The following is a 17379-nucleotide window of genomic DNA, read 5'->3' on the forward strand; positions in this document are numbered from 1 at the left end:
AGTGATGGGTGATCAGGTCTTGTGACAGGGGATCGAGTTTAGCTCTGGGGGGTCGGGTTTAGTGATGCAGGGTCTGGTTAAGCGATGGGGGATCAGGTTTAGCTATGGGGATTCGGGTTTAGTGATGGGGGATCATGTTTAGTGATGGGGGATCGGGTTTAGTGATGGGCGATCAGGTTTAGCGATGGGGTATCATATTTAGCTCTGGGGGTTCAGGTTTAGTGTTGGGGGAACAGGTTTAGTGACGGGGGATCGATTTTAGCTATGGGGGATCAGGTTTAGTTATGGGGATCAGGTTTTGCAATCGGGTTTAGTGATGGGGGATCAAGTTTAGTGATGGGGGTGGGCTTTAGTGATGGGGAACATGGTTAGCTTTGGGGGATCGGGTTTAGTGATGGGGGATTCGGTTTAGCGATCGTGGCTTGAGTATAGTGTTGGGGTATCGGGTTTGGTGATGAGGAATCGGATTTAGCGATGGGAGATGGGGTTTAGTGATGAGGGATCAGGTTTAGCGATGGGGGATCATGTTTAGCATTGGGGGATCGGGTTTAGTGATCGTGGATCGGGTTTAGTGATGGGGGATTGCGTTTAGTTATTGGGGATCGGATTTAGGTATGGGGGATCAGGTTTAGCTATGGAGGATCAGGTTTAGTGATGTAGGATCGTGTTAAGTGATGTGGGATCTGGTTTACTAATGGGAGATTGGGCTTAGCCGTGGGGGATCAGGTTTAGCTATGGGGGATCAGGTATAGCGTTGGGGGATTGGGTTTTGTGATGAGGGACTGGGTTCAGTGATGTGGGATCCGGTTTAGTCATCGGGAACCTGTTTAGCATTGCGGGATCAGGTTTAGGGATGAGGGCTTGGGTTTAGTGGTCGTGGATCAGGTTTAGTGAAGTGGGATCGGGTTTATTGATGGGGGATCAGCTTTAGCGATGGGGGATCATGTTTAGCATTGGGGGGTCGGATTTAGAGGTGGGGGATCTGGTTAAGTGATGGGGAATCAAGTTTAGTGAAGGGGGATCAAGTTTAGTGACGGGCGATTGAGTTTAGCTATGGCGATCGGGTTTGGTGATGCAGGATCCGGTTTAGTGATGGGTGAACCATGTTTAGCATTGGGGTTCGGGTCTCGTGATGGGGAATTGTGTTTAGCGATTGGGGATCAAGTTTAGTGATGGGGGATTGGGTTTAGTGAGGTGGGATCAGGTTTAGTGATGCGGGATCAGGTTTAGCGATGGAGGATCTTTTTTAGCTCTAGGGGATCGTGTTTAGTGATGGGGGATCAGGTTTAGTGATGGGGGATCGAGATTAACTATGGGGGATCGGATTTATTGATGCAGGTTCCAGTTAAGCGATGGGGGATCATATTTAGTGATGTAAGATCGGGTTTAGTGATGGGGATCCGCTTTAGAAATGGGAGTTCGGGTTTAGCCATGGGGGATCAGATTTTTCTATGGGGGATCGGGTTTAGTGATGGGGGATCGGGTTTAGTGATTGGGATCAGGTTTAGCATTGGGAGATCGGGTTTAGCCGTGGGGGTCAGGTTTAGCTAAGTGGGATCGGGTTTAATGATGGGGGGGTCGGGTTTAGTGATGGGGATTGGGTTTAGCCGTGGGGGATCAGGTTTAGTGATGGGGGATCATGTTTAGCATTGGGGGATCCGGTTTAGTGATGGGGGGTTGGCTTTAGCTATGGGGGATTGTGTTTAATAATGTGGGATCGGGTTTTGTGATGGGGTATCGGGTTTAGTGATGGGGAATCACGTTTAGTGATGGGGGATCGGGTTCAGTGATGCAGGATCCGGTTCAGTGATGGGGGAGATATGTTTAGCATTGGGGAATCGGGTTTAGTGATGGGGGATTGTGTCTAGCGATCGGGGGATGCGTTTAGTGATCGGGGATTGGGTTTACTGATGGGGGATTGGGTTTATTGATGGAGGATCGGGTCTGGTGATGGGGGAACAGGTTTAGCGATGGAGGATCATATTTAGCTCTGGGGTATCGGATTTAGTGATGGGGATCTGGTTGAGTGATGGGGGATCAGTTTTAGTGATGGGGGATCGAGATTAGCTGTGGGCGATCGGGTTTAGTGATGCAGGATCCGGTTTAGCGATGGGGGAACCATGTTTAGCATTGCGGGATCGGGTCTAGTGATGGGGGATCAGGTTTAGTGACGGGGATGGGGCTTAGCTATGGGGGATCGGATTTAGTGATGCAGGGTCAGGTTGAGCGATGAGGGATCATGTTTGGTGATGTGAGATCGCGTTTAGTGATTGGGATCCGGTTTAGCAATGGGAGATCGGGTTTAGCATTGGGAGATCGGGTTTAGCCGTGGGGGTCAAGTTTAGTTAACTGGGATCGGATTTAGTGATGGGGGTTCGGGTTTAGTGATGGGGATCGAGTTTAACGATGGGGGATCAGGTTTAGTGATGGGGATCATGTTTAGCATTGGGGGATCCGTTTTAGTGATGGGGATCGGATTTATTTATGGGGGTAAGGATTTAGTGATGTGGGCTCGGGTTTAGTGATGGGGTATCGGGTAAAGTGATGGGGGATCAGGTTTAGTGATCGGGGATCGGTTTTAGTGATGCAGGATCTGTTTTATAAATGGGGAACCATGTTTAGCATTGGGGGATCAAGTTTAGTGATGGGGGATTGTGTTTAGCTATGGGGGATCAGATTTAGTGATGCTGGTTCCGGTTAAGCGATGGGGGATCATGTTTAGTGTTGTGTGATCGGGTTTAGTGATGGGGATCCGATTTAGCAATGGGAGATCTGATTTAGCCATGGGGGATCAGGTTTTGCTATGGGCGATCGTGTGTAGTGATAGGGAATCAGGTTAAGCGATGGGGTATCATCTTTAGCTCTGGGGGATCGGGTTTAGTGATGGGGGATCAGGTATAGTGATGGGGGATCGAGTTTAGCTATGGGGTTCGGGCATAGTGATGGGGGATCAGATTTAGCGATGGGGTATCGGGTTAAGTGATGGGGGATCAGGTTTAGTGATCGGGGATCGGGTTTAGTGATGCAGGATGCGGTTTATAAATGGGGAACCGTTTTTAGCATTCGGGGATCAAGTTTAGTGATGGGGGATTGTGTTTAGCGATCGGGGATTGCGTTTAGTGATGGGGGATTGGGTTTATTGACGGGGGATCAGGTTTAGCTTTGGGGGTTCGGATTTAGTGATGCAGGTTCTGGTTAAGCGATGGGGGATCATGTTTAGTGATGTGAGATTGGGTTTAGTGATGGGCATCCGGTTTAGCAATGGGAGTTCAGGTTTAGCCATGGGGGATCAGCTTTTGCTATGGGGGATCGGGTTTAGTGATGGGGGATCGGGTTTGGTGATTGGGATCAGGTTTTGCATTGGGAGATCGGGTTTAGCTGTGGGGGTCAGGTTTAGCTAAGTGGGATCAGGTTTAGTGATGGAGGATCATGTTTAGCATTGGGGGTCGGATTTAGAGGTGGGGGATCTGGTTAAGTGATGGGGAATCAAGTTTAGTGATGGGGGATCAAGTTTAGTGACGGGCGATTGTGTTTAGCTATGGCGATCGGGTTTAGTGATGCAGGATCCGGTTTAGTGATGGGTGAACCATGTTTAGCATTGGGGTTCGGGTCTCGTGATGGGGAATTGTGTTTAGCGATTGGGGATCAAGTTTAGTGATGGGGGATTGGGTTTAGTGAGGTGGGATCAGGTTTAGTGATGCGGGATCAGGTTTAGCGATGGAGGATCATTTCTAGCTCTGGGGGATCGGGTTTAGTGATGGGGGATCATTTTTAGCGTTGGGGGATCCGGTTTAGTGATGGGGGATCGGGTTTAGCTATGGGGGATTGAATTGAATGATTTTGGGATCGGGTTTTGTGATGGCGTATCGGGTTTAGTGAAGGGGGATCAGGTTTAGTGATGGGGGATCGGGTTCAGTGAAGCAGGATCCGGTTCAGTGATGGGGGAACTATGTTTAGCATTGGGGAATCGGGTTTAGTGATGGGGGATTGTGTCTAGCGATCGGGGGATGCGTTTAGTGATGGGGGATTGGGTTTAGTGATGGGGTATCGGGTTTAGTGATGGAGGATCGGGTCTGGTGTTGGGGTAACAGGTTTAGCGATGGAGTATCATTTTTAGCTCTGGGGGATCGGGTTTAGTGATGGGGGATCAGGTTTAGTGACATGGGATCGAGTTTAGATATGGGGGATCGGGATTAGGTATGGGCAATTGGGTTTAGTGATGCAGCATCCGGTTTAGCAATGGGGGAACCATGTTTAGCATTGGGGGATCGGGTCAAGTGATGGGGGGTTGTGTTTAGCAATCGGGGATCAGGTTTAATGATGGGGGATTGGGTTAAGTGATGGGGGATCGGGTTTAGTGATGCAGGATCGGTTTTAGTGATGGGGGATCAGGTTTAGTGACGGGGATGGGGTTTAGTCATGGGGGATCAGGCTTAGCATTGGGGGTCTGGGTTTTGTGATGAGGGATTGGGTTTAGTGATGTGGGATCCGGTTTAGTGATGGGGAACCTGTTTAGCATTGCGGGATCGGGTTTAGTGATGAGGGATTGGGTTTAGCATTGGGGTATCGGATTTAGTGACGGGGGATCGGGTTTAGTGATGGGGATCAGTTTTAGTGATGGGGGATCGAGTTTAGCTATGGGCGATCGGGTTTAGTGATGCAGGATCCGGATATGCGCTGGGGGAACAATGTTTAGCATTGGGGGGATCGGGTCTAGTGATGGGGGATTGTGTTTAGTGATCAGGGATCAAGTTTAGTGATGGGGGATTGGGTTTAGTGATGGGGGATCGGGTTTAGTGATGTGGGATCGGGTTAAGTGATGGGGGATCAGGTTTACTGACGGGGGATCGGGTTTAGCTATGGGTGATCGGTTTTAGTGATGCAGGTTCTGGTTAAGCGATGAGGGATCATGTTTAGTGATGTGAGATTACGTTTCGTGATGGGGATCTGGTTTAGCAATGGGATATCGGGTTTAGCCATGGGGGATCAGTTTTTGCTATGGGGGATTGGTTTTAGTGATGGGGAATCGGGTTTACGATGGGGTGTCATTTTTAGCTCTGGGGGATCCGGTTTAGTGATGGGGGATCAGGTATAGTGATGAGGGATCGGGTTTAGCGATGGGGGAAGGGGTTTATTGATGGGGGAACATGTTTAGCATTGCGGGAACGGGTCTAATGATGGGGGATTCGGTTTAGCGATTGGGGATCAGGTTTAATGATGGGGGATCGGGTTTAGCAATGGGGGAAGGGGTTTCGTGATGGGGCATCAGGTTTAGCGATGGGGGATCATGTTTAGCATTGGGGGATCGGGTTTAGTGATCGTGGATTGGGTTTAGTGATGGGGGATTGTGTTTAGATATTGGGGATTGAGTTTAGCTATGGGGGATCAGGTTAAGCATTGGGTGATCAGGTTTAGTGTTGTGGGATCGTGTTTAGTGGTGCGGGTCTGATTTACCAATGGGAGAGTGGGTTTAGCCGTGGAGGATCAGGTTTAGCTATGGGGGATCGGGTTTAGTGATGTGGGATCCGGTTTAGTGATGGGGGATCAGGTTTAGCATTGGGAGATCGGGTTTAGCCGTGGGGGTCAGGTTCAGCTAACTGGGATCAGGTTTAGTGATGGGGGTTCGGGTTTAGTGATGGGGATCGGGTTTAACGATGGGGGATCAGGTTTAGTGATGGGGAATCATGTTTAGCATTGGGGGATCCAGTTTAGTGATGGAGGATCTGGTTTAGCTATGGGGGAATGGGTTTAGTGATGTGGGATCGGGTTTAGTGATGGGGTATCGGATTAAGTGATGGGGGATCAAGTTTAGTGATGGGGGATCGGGTTTAGTGATGCAGGATCCGGTTTATAAATGGGGAACCGTGTTTAGCATTGGGGGATCGAGTTTAGTGAAGGGGGGTTGTGTTTAGCGATCGGGGATTGTGTTTAGTGATGGGGGATTGGGTTTATTGGCGGGGGATTGGGTTTAGCTATGGGGGATTGGATTTAGTGATGCTGGTTCCAGTTAAGCAATGGGGGATCATGTTTAGTGTTGTGTGATCGGGTTTAGTGATGGGGATCTGGTTTAGCAATTGGAGATCTGATTTAGCCATGGGGGATCAGGTTTTGCTAAGGGCGATCGGGTTAAGTGATAGGGAATTGGGTTTAGCTATGGGGTATCATCTTTAGCTCTGGGGGGTCGGGTTTAGTGATGGGGGATCAGGTATAGTGACGGGGAATGGGTTTAGCTATGGGGGATCGGGTTTAGTGATGGGGATCTGGTTTAGCGATTGGGGATGTGGTTTAGTGATGGGGGAACATGTTTAGCAATGGGGGAACGGGTTTAGTGATGGGGGATTCGGTTTAGCGATCGGGACTCGTGTTTAGTGATGGGGGATCGGGGTTAGCGATGGTGCAAGGGGTTTAGTGATGGGGCATCAGGTTTAGCGATGGGGGATCATGTTTACCATTGGGGGATCAGGTTTTGTGATCGTGGATCGGGTTTAGTGATGGGGGATTGTGTTTAGCTATTGGGGATCGGGTTTAGCTATGGGGGATCAGGTTTACCATTGGGGGATCAGGTTTAGTGTTGTGGGATTGTGTTTAGTGATGGAGGTCCGATTTATCAATGGGAGAGTGGGTTTAGCTGTGGGGGATCAGGTTTAGCTATGGGTGATCGGGTTAAGTGATGTGGGATCCTGTTTAGTGATGGGGATCAGGTTTAGCATTGGGAGATCGGGTTTGGCGTGGGGGTCAGGTTTAGCTAAGTGGGATTGGGGTTAGTGATGGGGGGTCGGGTTTAGTGATGGTGATCGGGTTTAGCGAAGGGGAATCAGGTTTAGTGATGGGAGATCATGTTTAGCATTGGGGGATCCGGTTTTGTGAAGGGGGATCAGGTTTAGTGATGGGGGATCGGGTTTAGTGATGCAGGATCCGGTTTAGTGATGGGGAACCATGTTTAGCATTGGGGGATCGAGTTTAGTGATGGGGGATTGTATTTAGCGATCGGGTATTGCGTTTAGTGATGGGAGGTTGGGTTTAGTGATGGAGGATTGGGTTTAGTTATGGAGGATCGGGTTTGGTGATGGGGGATCAGGTTTAGTGATGGAGCATCATTTTTAGCTCTGTGGGATTGGGTTTAGTGATGGGGGATCAGGTCTGGTGACAGGGGATCGAGTTTAGCTATGGAGGGTCGGGTTTAGTGATGCAGGGTCCGGTTAAGCGATGGGGGATCAGGTTTAGCGATGGGGGACCGGGTTTAGTGACGGGGGATCGGGTTTAGTGATGGGGGATCGGGTTTAGTGATGGGCGATCAGGTTTAGCAATGGGCTATCATCTTTAGCTCTGGGGAATTGGGTTTAGTGATGGGGGATCAGGTTTAGTGACGGGGGATCGAGTTTAGCTATGGGGGATCGGATTTAGTTATGGGGATCAGGTTTTGCAATGGGGGATCGGGTTTAGTGATGGGGGATCAAGCTTAGCGATGGGGGATGGGCTTTAGTGATGGGGAACATGTTTAGCATTGGGGAATCGGGTTTAGTGATGGAGGATTCGTTTTAGCGATCGGGGCTCGGGTATAGTGGTGCGGGATCAGGTTTAGTGATGGGGGAGCGGGTTTAGCGATGGGAGATGGGGTTTAGTGATGGGGTATCAGGTTAAGTGATGGGGGATCATGTTTAGCATTGGGGGATTGGGTTTAGTGATCGTGGATCAGGTTTAGTGATGGGGGATTGTGTTTAGCTATTGGGGATCGGATTTAGGTATGGGGGATCAAGTTTAGCTATGGAGGATCAGGTTTAGTGATGTGGGATCGTGTTGAGTGATGTGGGATCCGGTTTACTAATGGGAGATTGGGTTTTGCAATGGGAGATCAGGTTTAGCTATGGGGGATCGGGGTTAGTGATGGGGTGTCGGGTTTAGTGATGGTGATCAGGTTTAGCGATGGGGGATCAGGTTTAGTTATGGGCGATCATGTTTAGCATTGGGGATCCGGTTTAGTGAAGGGGGATCAGTTTAGTGATGGGGGATCGGGTTTAGTGATGCAGGATCCGGTTTAGTGATGGCGAACCATTTTTGGCATTGGGGGATCGAGTTTAGTGATGGGGGATTGTGTTTAGTTAGATCGGGGATTGCGTTTAGTGCTGGGGGGTTGGGTTTAGTGATGTGGGATCGGGTTTAGTTATGGAGGATCGGGTCCGGTGATAGGGGATCAGGTTTAGCGATGGAGCATCATTTTTAGGTCTGTGGGATCGGGTTTAGTGATGGGGGATCAGGTCTAGTGACAGGGGATCGATTTTAGCTATGGGGGGTCGGGTTTATTGATGCAGGGTCCGATTAAGCGATGGGGGATCAGGTTTAGCTATGGAGAATTGGGTTTAGTGATGGGGGATCAGGTTTAGTGATGGGCGATCAGGTTTAGCGATGGGGTATCATCTTTAGCTCTGGGGGGTCGGGTTTAGTGTTGGGGGATCAGGTTTAGTGACGGGGGATCGAGTTTAGCTATGGGGGATGGGCTTTAGTGATGGGGAACATGTTTAGCATTGGGGGATCGGGTTTAGTGATGGGGATTGTGTTTAGATATTGGGGATCGGGTTTAGCTATGGGGAATCAGGTTTACCATTGGGGGATCAGGTTTAGTGTTGTGGGATCGTGTTTAGTAATGGGGGTCCGATTTACCAATGGGAGAGTGGGTTTAGCCATGGGGGATCAGGTTTAGCTATATGTGATCGGGTTAAGTGATGTGGGATCCGGTTTATTGATGGGGGATCAGGTTTAGCATTTGGAGATCGGGTTTAGCCGTGGGGGTCAGGTTTAGCTAAGTGGGATTGGGGATAGTGATGGGGGGTTGGGTTTAGTGATGGTGATCGGGCTTGGTGATGGGCGATCAGGTTTAGTGATGGGGGACCATGTTTAGCATTGGGGGATCGAATTTACTGATGGGGGATCGGGTTTAGTGATGGGGGATTTGTTTAGCTATTGGGGATCGGATTTAGGTATGGGGGATCAGGTTTTGCTATGGAGGATCAGGTTTAGTGTTGTGGGATCGTGTTGAGTGATGTGGGATCCGGTTTACTAAAGGGAGATTGGGTTTAGCCATGGGGGATCAGGTTTAGCTATGGGGGATCGGGTTTAGCATTGGGGGATCGGGTTTTGTGATGAGGGATTGGGTTCAGTGATGCGGGATACGGTTTAGCGATCGGGAACCTGTTTAGCGTTGCGGGATTGGGTTTAGGGATGAGGGATTGGGTTTAGCGGTCGTGGATGTGGTTTAGTGATGGGCGATCGGGTTTAGTGATGGAGGATCAGGTTTAGCGATGGGGGATCATGTTTAGTGATGGGGAATCAAGTTTAGTGACGGGCGATCGGGTTTATCTATGGGCGATCGGATTTAGTGATGCAGGATCCGGCTTAGCGATGGGGGAACCATGTTTAGCAGTGAGGAATCGGGTCTATTGATGGGGGATTGTGTTTAGCGATCGGGGATCAAGTTTAGTGAGGTGGGATTGGGATTAGTGATGGGGATCGGGTTTAGTGATGTGGGATCGTGTTTATTGATGGGAGATCAGGTTTAGCGATGGAGGATCATTTCTAGCTCTGGGGGATCGGGTTTAGTGATGGGGATCATGTTTAGTGACGGGTGATTGGGTTTAGCTATGGGCAATCGGGTTTAGTGATGCAGGTTCTGGTTAAGCGATGCGGTATCATGTTTAGTGATGTGAGATCGGGTTTAGTGATGTGGATCCGGTTTAGCAATGGGAGTTCGGGTTTAGCCTTGGGAGATCAGCTTTTGCTATGGGGGATCGGGATTAGTGATGGGGGATCGGGTTTAGCAATGGGGTATCATCTTTAGCTCTGGTGGATCGGGTTTAATGAAGGGGGATCAGATATAGTGACGGGGGATCGAGTTTAGCTATGGGGGATCGGATTTAGTGTTGGGACTTCGGGTTTAGCGATGGGGGATGGGGTTTAGTGATGGGGCATCAGGTTTAGCGATGGGGGATCATGTTTAGCATTGGGGGATCGGGTTTAGTGATGGGTGTCCGGTTTTCCAATGGGAGAGTGGGTTTAGCCATGGGGGTTCAGGTTTAGTGATGGGGGATCGGTTTCAGTGATGCAGGATCCGGTTCAGTGATGGGGGAACTATGTTTAGCATTAGGGAATCGGGTTTAGTGATGGGGGATTGTGTCTAGCGATCGGGGAATGCTTTTAGTGATGGGGGATGGGGTTTAGTGATGGGAGATCAGGTTTAGTGATGGAGGATCGGGTCTGGTGATGGGGGAATAGGTTTAGCGATTGAGGATCATTGTTTGCTCTGGGGGATTGGGTTTAGTGTTGGGGGATCAGGTTTAGTGACAGGGGATCGAGTTTAGCTATGGGGGATAAGGTTTAGGTATGGGCGAGCGGGTTTAGTGATGCAGGATCCGGTTTAGTGATGGGGGAACCATGTTTAGCATGGGGAGATCGGGTCAAGTGATGGGGGATTGTGTTTAGCGATCGGGGATCACGTTTAGTGATGGGGATCGGGTTTAGTGATGTGGGATCATGTTTATTGATGGGGGATCAGGTTTAGTGATGGAGGATCTTTTCTAGCTCTGGGGGATCATGTTTAGTGATGGGTGATTGGGTTTAGCTATGGGCGATCGGGTTTAGTGATGCGGGTTCCGGTTAAGTGATGGGGTATCATGTTTAGTGATGTGAGATCGTGTTTAGTGATGGGGGTCCGGTTTTCCAATGGGAGAGTGGGTTTAGCCGTGGGGGATCAGGTTTAGCTATGGGGATTGGGTTTAGTGATGGGGGATCATGTTTAGCATTGGGGGATCCGGTTTAGTGATGGGGGATCGGGTCTAGCAGTGGGGATTGGGTTTAATGATGTGGGATCGGGTTTTGTGATGGGGTATCGGGTTCAGTGATGCAGGATCCGGTTTAGTGATGGGGGAACTATGTTTAGTATTGGGGAATCGGGTTTAGCAATGGGGGATTGTGTCTAGCAATCGGGGAATGCTTTTAGTAATGGGGGATGGGGTTTAGTGATGGGGGATCGGGTTCAGTGATGGAGGATCGGGTATGGTGATGGGGAAACAAGTTTAGCGATTGAGGATCATTGTTTGCTCTGGGGGATCGGGTTTAGTGTTGGGGGGTCAGGTTTAGTGACAGGGGATCGAGTTTAGCTATGGGGGATCGGGTTTAGGTATGGGCGATCGGGTTTAGTGATGCAGGATCCGGCTTAGCCATGAAGGAACCATGTTTAGCATTGGGGGATCGGTTCTAGTGATGGGGGATTGTGTCTAGCGATCGGGGATCAAGTTTAGTGATGGGAGATTGGGTTCAGTGATGGGGAATCGGGTTAAGTGATGTGTGATCGGGTTAAGTGATGGGGGATCATGTTTATTGATGGGGATCGGGTATAGCTATGGGGGATAGGAATTATTGATGGGGGAACATGTTTAGCATTGCGGGAATGGGTTTAGTGATGGGGGATTCAGTTTAGCGATCGGAGCTCCGGTTTAGTGATGGAGGATCGTGTTTAGTGATCGGGGATCAAGTTTAGTGATGGGGGATTGGGTTTAGTGATGGGGATCGGGTTTAGTGACGTGGGATCGTGTTTATTGATGGGGGATCAGGTTTTGCAATGGAGGATCATTTTTAGCTCTGGGGGATCGGGTTTAGTGATGGGGATCATGTTTAGTGACGGGCGATTGGGTTTAGCTATGGGCAATCGGGTTTAGTGATGCAGGTTCCGGTTAAGCGATGGGGGGATCATGTTTAGTGATGTGAGATCGGGTTTAGTGATGGGGATCCGGTTTAGCAATGGGAGTTCGGGTTTAGCCTTGGGGGATCAGCTTTTGCTATGGGTAATCGGGATTAGTGATGGGGGATAGGGTTAAGCGATGGGGTATCATCTTTAGCTCTGGCGGATCGGGTTTAGTGAAGGGGGATCAGGTATAGTGTTGGGACTTCGGGTTTAGCAATCAGGGATTGGGTTTAGTGATGGGGCATCAGGTTTAGCAATGGGGGATCATGTTTAGCATTGGGCGATCGGGTTTAGTGATTGTGGATCGGGTTCAGTGATGTGGGATTGTGTTTAGCTATTGGGTATCGGGTTTAGCTATGGGGGATCAGATTTAGCATGGGGGGTTCAGGTTTAGTGTTGTGGGACTGTGTTTAGTGATGGGTGTCCGGTTTTCCAATGGGAGAGTGGGTTTAGCCATGGGGGTCTGGTTTAGCTAAATGGGATCGGGGTTAGTGATGGGGGGTCGGGTTTAGTGATGGTGACCGGGTTTAGCGATGGGGGATCAGGTTTAGTGATGGGGATCATGTTTAGCATTGAGGGATCCGGTTTAGTGATGGGGGATCGGGTTTAGTGTTGGGACTTCGGGTTTAGCGATCGGGGATTGGGTTTAGTGATGGGGCATCAGGTTTAGCGATGGGGGAATCATGATTAGCATTGGGGGATCAGGTTTAGTGATGGGGGGTCGGGTTTAGCTATGGGGGATTGGGTTTAATGATGTGGGATCGGGTTTTGTGATGGGGTTCCGGTTTAGCAATGGGAGTTCGGGTTTAGCCATGGGGGATCAGCTTTTGCTATGGGGGATCGGGTTTAGTGATGGGGTACCATCTTTAGCTCTGGCAGATCGGGTTTAGTGAAGGGGGATCAGGTATAGTGACGGGGGATCGAGTTCAGCTATGGGCGATCGGGTTTAGTGTTGGGACTTCGGGTTTAGCGATGGGGGACGGGGTTTAGTGATGGGGCAATCATGTTTAGAATTGGGGGATCAGGCTTAGTGATTGTGGATCGGGTTCAGTGATGTGGGATTGTGTTTAGCTATTGGGTATCGGGTTTAGCTATGGGGGATCAGATTTAGCATTGGGGGATCAGGTTTAGTGTTGTGGGATTGTGTTTAGTGATGGGGGTCTGGTTTTCCAAAGGGAGAGTGGGTTTAGCTTTGGGGGATCAGGTTTAGCTATGGGGATTTGGTTTAGCGATGGGGGATAGGGTTTAGCTATGGGGAATTGTGTTTAATGATGTGGGATCGGGATTTGTGATGGGGTATCGGGTTTAGTAATGGGGGATCAGGTTTAGTGATGGGGGATCGGGTTCAGTGATGCAGGATCCAGTTTAGTGATGGGGGAACTATGTTTAGCATTGGGGAATTGGGTTTAGTGATGGGGGGAATGTGTCTAGCGATCGGGGGATGCTTTTAGTAATGGGGGATGGGGTTTAGTGATGGGGGATCGGGTTTAGTGATGGAGGATCGGGTATGGTGATGAGGAAACAAGTTTAGCGATTGAGGATCATTTTTTGCTCTGGGGGATCGGGTTTAGTGTTGGGGAATCAGGTTTAGTGACAAGGGATCGAGTTTAGTTATGGGGGATCGGGTTTAGGTATGGGTGATCGAGTTTAGTGATGCAGGATCCGGTTTCACGATGGGGGAACCATCTTTAGCATTGGGAGATCGGGTCAAGTGATGGGGGATTGTGTTTAGCGATCGGGGATCAGCTTTAGTGATGGGGGATTGGGTTTAGTGACGGGGGATCGGTTTATTGATGGGGTGTCATCTTTAGCTCTGGGGGATCGAGTTTAGTGATGGGGGATCAGTTTTAGTGATGGGGGATCGAGTTTAGCTATGGGCGATCGGGTTTAGTGATGCAGGATCCGGTGTAGCGATGGGGGAGTCATGTTTAGCATTGGGGGGGCGGTTCTAGTGATGGGGGATTGTGTTTAGCGATCGGGGATCAAGTTTAGTGATGGGGGATGGGTTCAGTGATGGGGGATCGGGTTTAGTGATGTGTGATCGGGTTAAGTGATGGGGGATCATGTTTAGTGACGGGGATCGGGTTTAGCAAGGGGGATCGGAGTTAGGGATGGGGGAAAATGTTTAGCATTGTGGGAACGGGTTTAGTGATGGGGGATTCAGTTTAGCGATCAGGGCTCGGGTTTAGTGATGGGGGATCGGGTTTAGCGATGGGGGAAGGGGTTTAGTGATGGGGCATCAGGTTTAGCGATGAGGGACCATTTTTATCATTGGGGGATCGGGTTTAGTGATCGTGGATCGGGTTTAGTGATGGGGGATTGTGTTTAGCTATTGAGGATCGGGTTTATCTATGGGGGATCAGGTTTAGCATTGGGGATCAGGTTTAGTGTTGTGGGATCGTGTTTAGTGATGGCGGTCCGATTTACCAATGGGTGAGTGGGTGTAGCCGTGGGGGATCAGGTTTAGCTATGGGGGATCGGGTTTAGTGATGTGGGATCCGGTTCAGTGATGGGTGATCAGGTTTAGCATTGGGAGATCAGGTTTGGCCATGGGGGTCAGGTTTAGCTAAGTGGGATCGGGTTTCGTGATGGGGGGTCGGGTTTAGTGATGGGGATCGGGTTTAACGATGGGGAATCAGGTTTAGTAATGGGGGATCATGTTTAGCATTGGGGGATCAGGTTTAGTGATGGGGGATTGGGTTTAGCTAGGGTGATTGGGTTTAGTGATGTGTGATCAGGATTACTGATGGGGTATCGGGTTTAGTGTTGGGGGATCAGGTTTAGTGATGGGGAATCGGGTTTAGTGGTGCAGGATCCGGTTTAGAAATGGGGAACCATGTTTAGCATTAGGATATCGAGTTTAGTGATGGGGGATTGTGTTTAGCGATCGGGGATTGCGTTTAGGGATGGGGGATTGGGTTTACTGATGGGGGAATCGGGTTTAGTGATGGAGGATCGGGTCTGGTGATGGGGGATCAGGTTTAGCGATGGAGGATCATTTTTAGCTCTGTGGGATCGGGTTTAGTGATGGGGATCGGGTTTAACAATGGGGAATCAGGTTTAGTGATGGGAATCATGTTTAGCATTGGGGGATCAGGTTTAGTGATGGGGGATTGGGTTTAGCTTGGGTGATTGGGTTTCGTGATGTGCGATCAGGATTAGTGATGGGGTATCGGGTTTAGCGTTGGGGGATCAGGTTTAGTGATGGTGAATCGGGTTTAGTGATGCAGGATCCGGTTTATAAATGGGGAACCATGTTTAGCATTAGGAGATCGAGTTTAGTGATGGGGGATTGTGTTTAGCGATCGGGGATTGCATTTAGGGATGGGGGATTGGGTTTACTAATGGGGGAATCAGGTTTAGTGATGGAGGATCGGGTCTGGTGATGGGGGATCAGGTTTAGTGATGGAGGATCATTTTTAGCTCTGTGGGATCGGGTTTAGTGATGGGGATCGGGTTTAACAATGGGGAATCAGGTTTAGTGATGGGGATCATGTTTAGCATTGGGGGATCAGGTTTAGTGATGGGGGATTGGGTTTAGCTTGGGTGATTGGGTTTCGTGATGTGCGATCGGGTTTAGTGATGGGGGATCGGGTTTAGTGACAGAGCATCGAGTTTAGCTATGGGGGATCAGGTTTAGTGATGGGGGATCAGGTTTAGTGACTGGGGATCGAGCTTAGCTATGGGGGATCGGGTTTAGTGATGGGGATCAGGTTTTGCGATGGGGGATCGTGTTTAGTGATGAGGGTTCGGGTTTAGCGATGGGTGATGGGCTTTAGTGATGGGGAAACATGTTTAGCATTGGGGGATCGGGATTAGTGATGGGGGATTCGGTTTTGCAATCGGGGCTCGAGTATAGTGGTGGGGGATCGGGTTTAGTGATGGGGGATCACGTTTAGTGATGGGAGATGGGGTTTAGTGATGGCGTTCAGGTTTAGCGAAGAGGGATCATGTTTAGCATTGGGGGATCGGGTTTAGTGATCGTGGATCGGGTTTAGTGATGGGGGATTGTGTTGAGTGATGTGGGATCCCGTTTACTAATGGGAGATTGGGTTTAGCCATGGGGGACCAGGTTAAGCTATGGGGGATCGGGTTTAGCATGGGGGCATCGGATTTCCTGATGAGGGATTGGGTTTAGTTTTGCAGGATCCGGTTTAGCGATCGGAAACCTGTTTAGCATTGCGGGATCAGGTATAGGGTTGAGGGATTGGGTTTAGCGATCGTGGATCGGGTTTAGTGATGGGGGTTCGGGTTTAGTGATGGGGGATCAGGTTTAGCGATGGGGTATCATGTTTAGAATTGGGGGGTCGGATTTAGTGATGGGGGATCTAATTTAGTGATGGGGAATCAGATTTAGTGATGGGGGATCACGTTTAGTGACGGGGATCGAATTTAACTATGGGCAATCGGGATTAGTGATGCAGGATCCGGCTTAGCGATGGGGGAACCATGTTTAGCATTGGGGGATCGGGTCTAGTGATGGGGGATTGTGTTTGGCAATCGGAGATCAAGTTTAGTGATGGGGGATTGGGTTAAGTGATGGGGATCGGGTTTAGTGATGTGGGATCGAGTTTAGTAATGGGGGATCAGGTTTAGCGATGGAGGATCATTTATAGCTCTGGGGGATCGGGTTTAGTGATGGGGGATCAGGTTTAGTGATGGAGGATCGGGTCTGGTGATGGGGGATCAGGTTTAGCGATGGAGGATCATTTTGAGCTCTGTGGGATCGGGTTTAGAGATGGGGGATCGGGTTTAGTGACAGGGCATCGAGTTTAGCTATGGGGATCGGGGTTAGTTTGCAGGTTCTGGTTAAGCGATGGGGTATCAGGTTTAGCTCTGGCAGTTCGGGTTTAGTGATGGGGTATCAGGTTTAGTGATGGGGGATCGAGTTTAGCTATGGGGGATCGGATTTAGTGATGGGGGATCATGTTTTGTGATGTGGGATCGGGTTTAGTGATGGGAGATCGGGTTTAGCGATGGGTGATGGACTTTACTGATGGGGGAACATGTTTAGCATTGGGCGATCGGGTTTAGTGATGGGAGATGGGGGTTTAGTGATGGAGGATCAGGTTTAGCGATGGGGGATCATGTTTAGCATTGGGGGATCGGGTTTAGTGATCATGGATCGGGTTTACTGATGGGGGATTGTGTTTAGCTATTGGGGATCGGATTTAGGTTTGGTGGATCAGGTTTAGCTATGGAGGATCAGGTTTAGTGATGTGGGATCGTGCTGAGTGATGTGGGATCCGGTTTACTAATGGGAGATTGGGTTTAGCCGTGGGGGATCAGGTTTAGCTATGGAGGACGGGGTTTAGCATGGGGGGATCAGATTTCCTGATGAGGAATTGGTTTTAGTTTTGGGGGATCCAGTTTAGCAATTGGGAACCTGTTTAGCATTGCGGGATCAGGTTTAGCGATGAGGGATTGTGTTTAGCGATCGTGGATCGGGTTTAGTGATGGGGGAATCGGGTTTAGCGATGGGGGATATAGTTTAGTGATGGGGAATCAGGTTTAGTGATGGGGGATCAAATTTAGTGACGGGGGATCGAGTTTAACTATGGGCAATCGGGTTCAGTGATGCAGGATCCGGCATAGCGATGGGAGAACCATGTTTAGCATTGGGGGATCGGGTCTATTGATGGGGG

The sequence above is a fragment of the Carcharodon carcharias genome, chromosome 26 (assembly GCF_017639515.1).
Source record: "Carcharodon carcharias isolate sCarCar2 chromosome 26, sCarCar2.pri, whole genome shotgun sequence".
NCBI lineage: Eukaryota > Metazoa > Chordata > Chondrichthyes > Lamniformes > Lamnidae > Carcharodon > Carcharodon carcharias.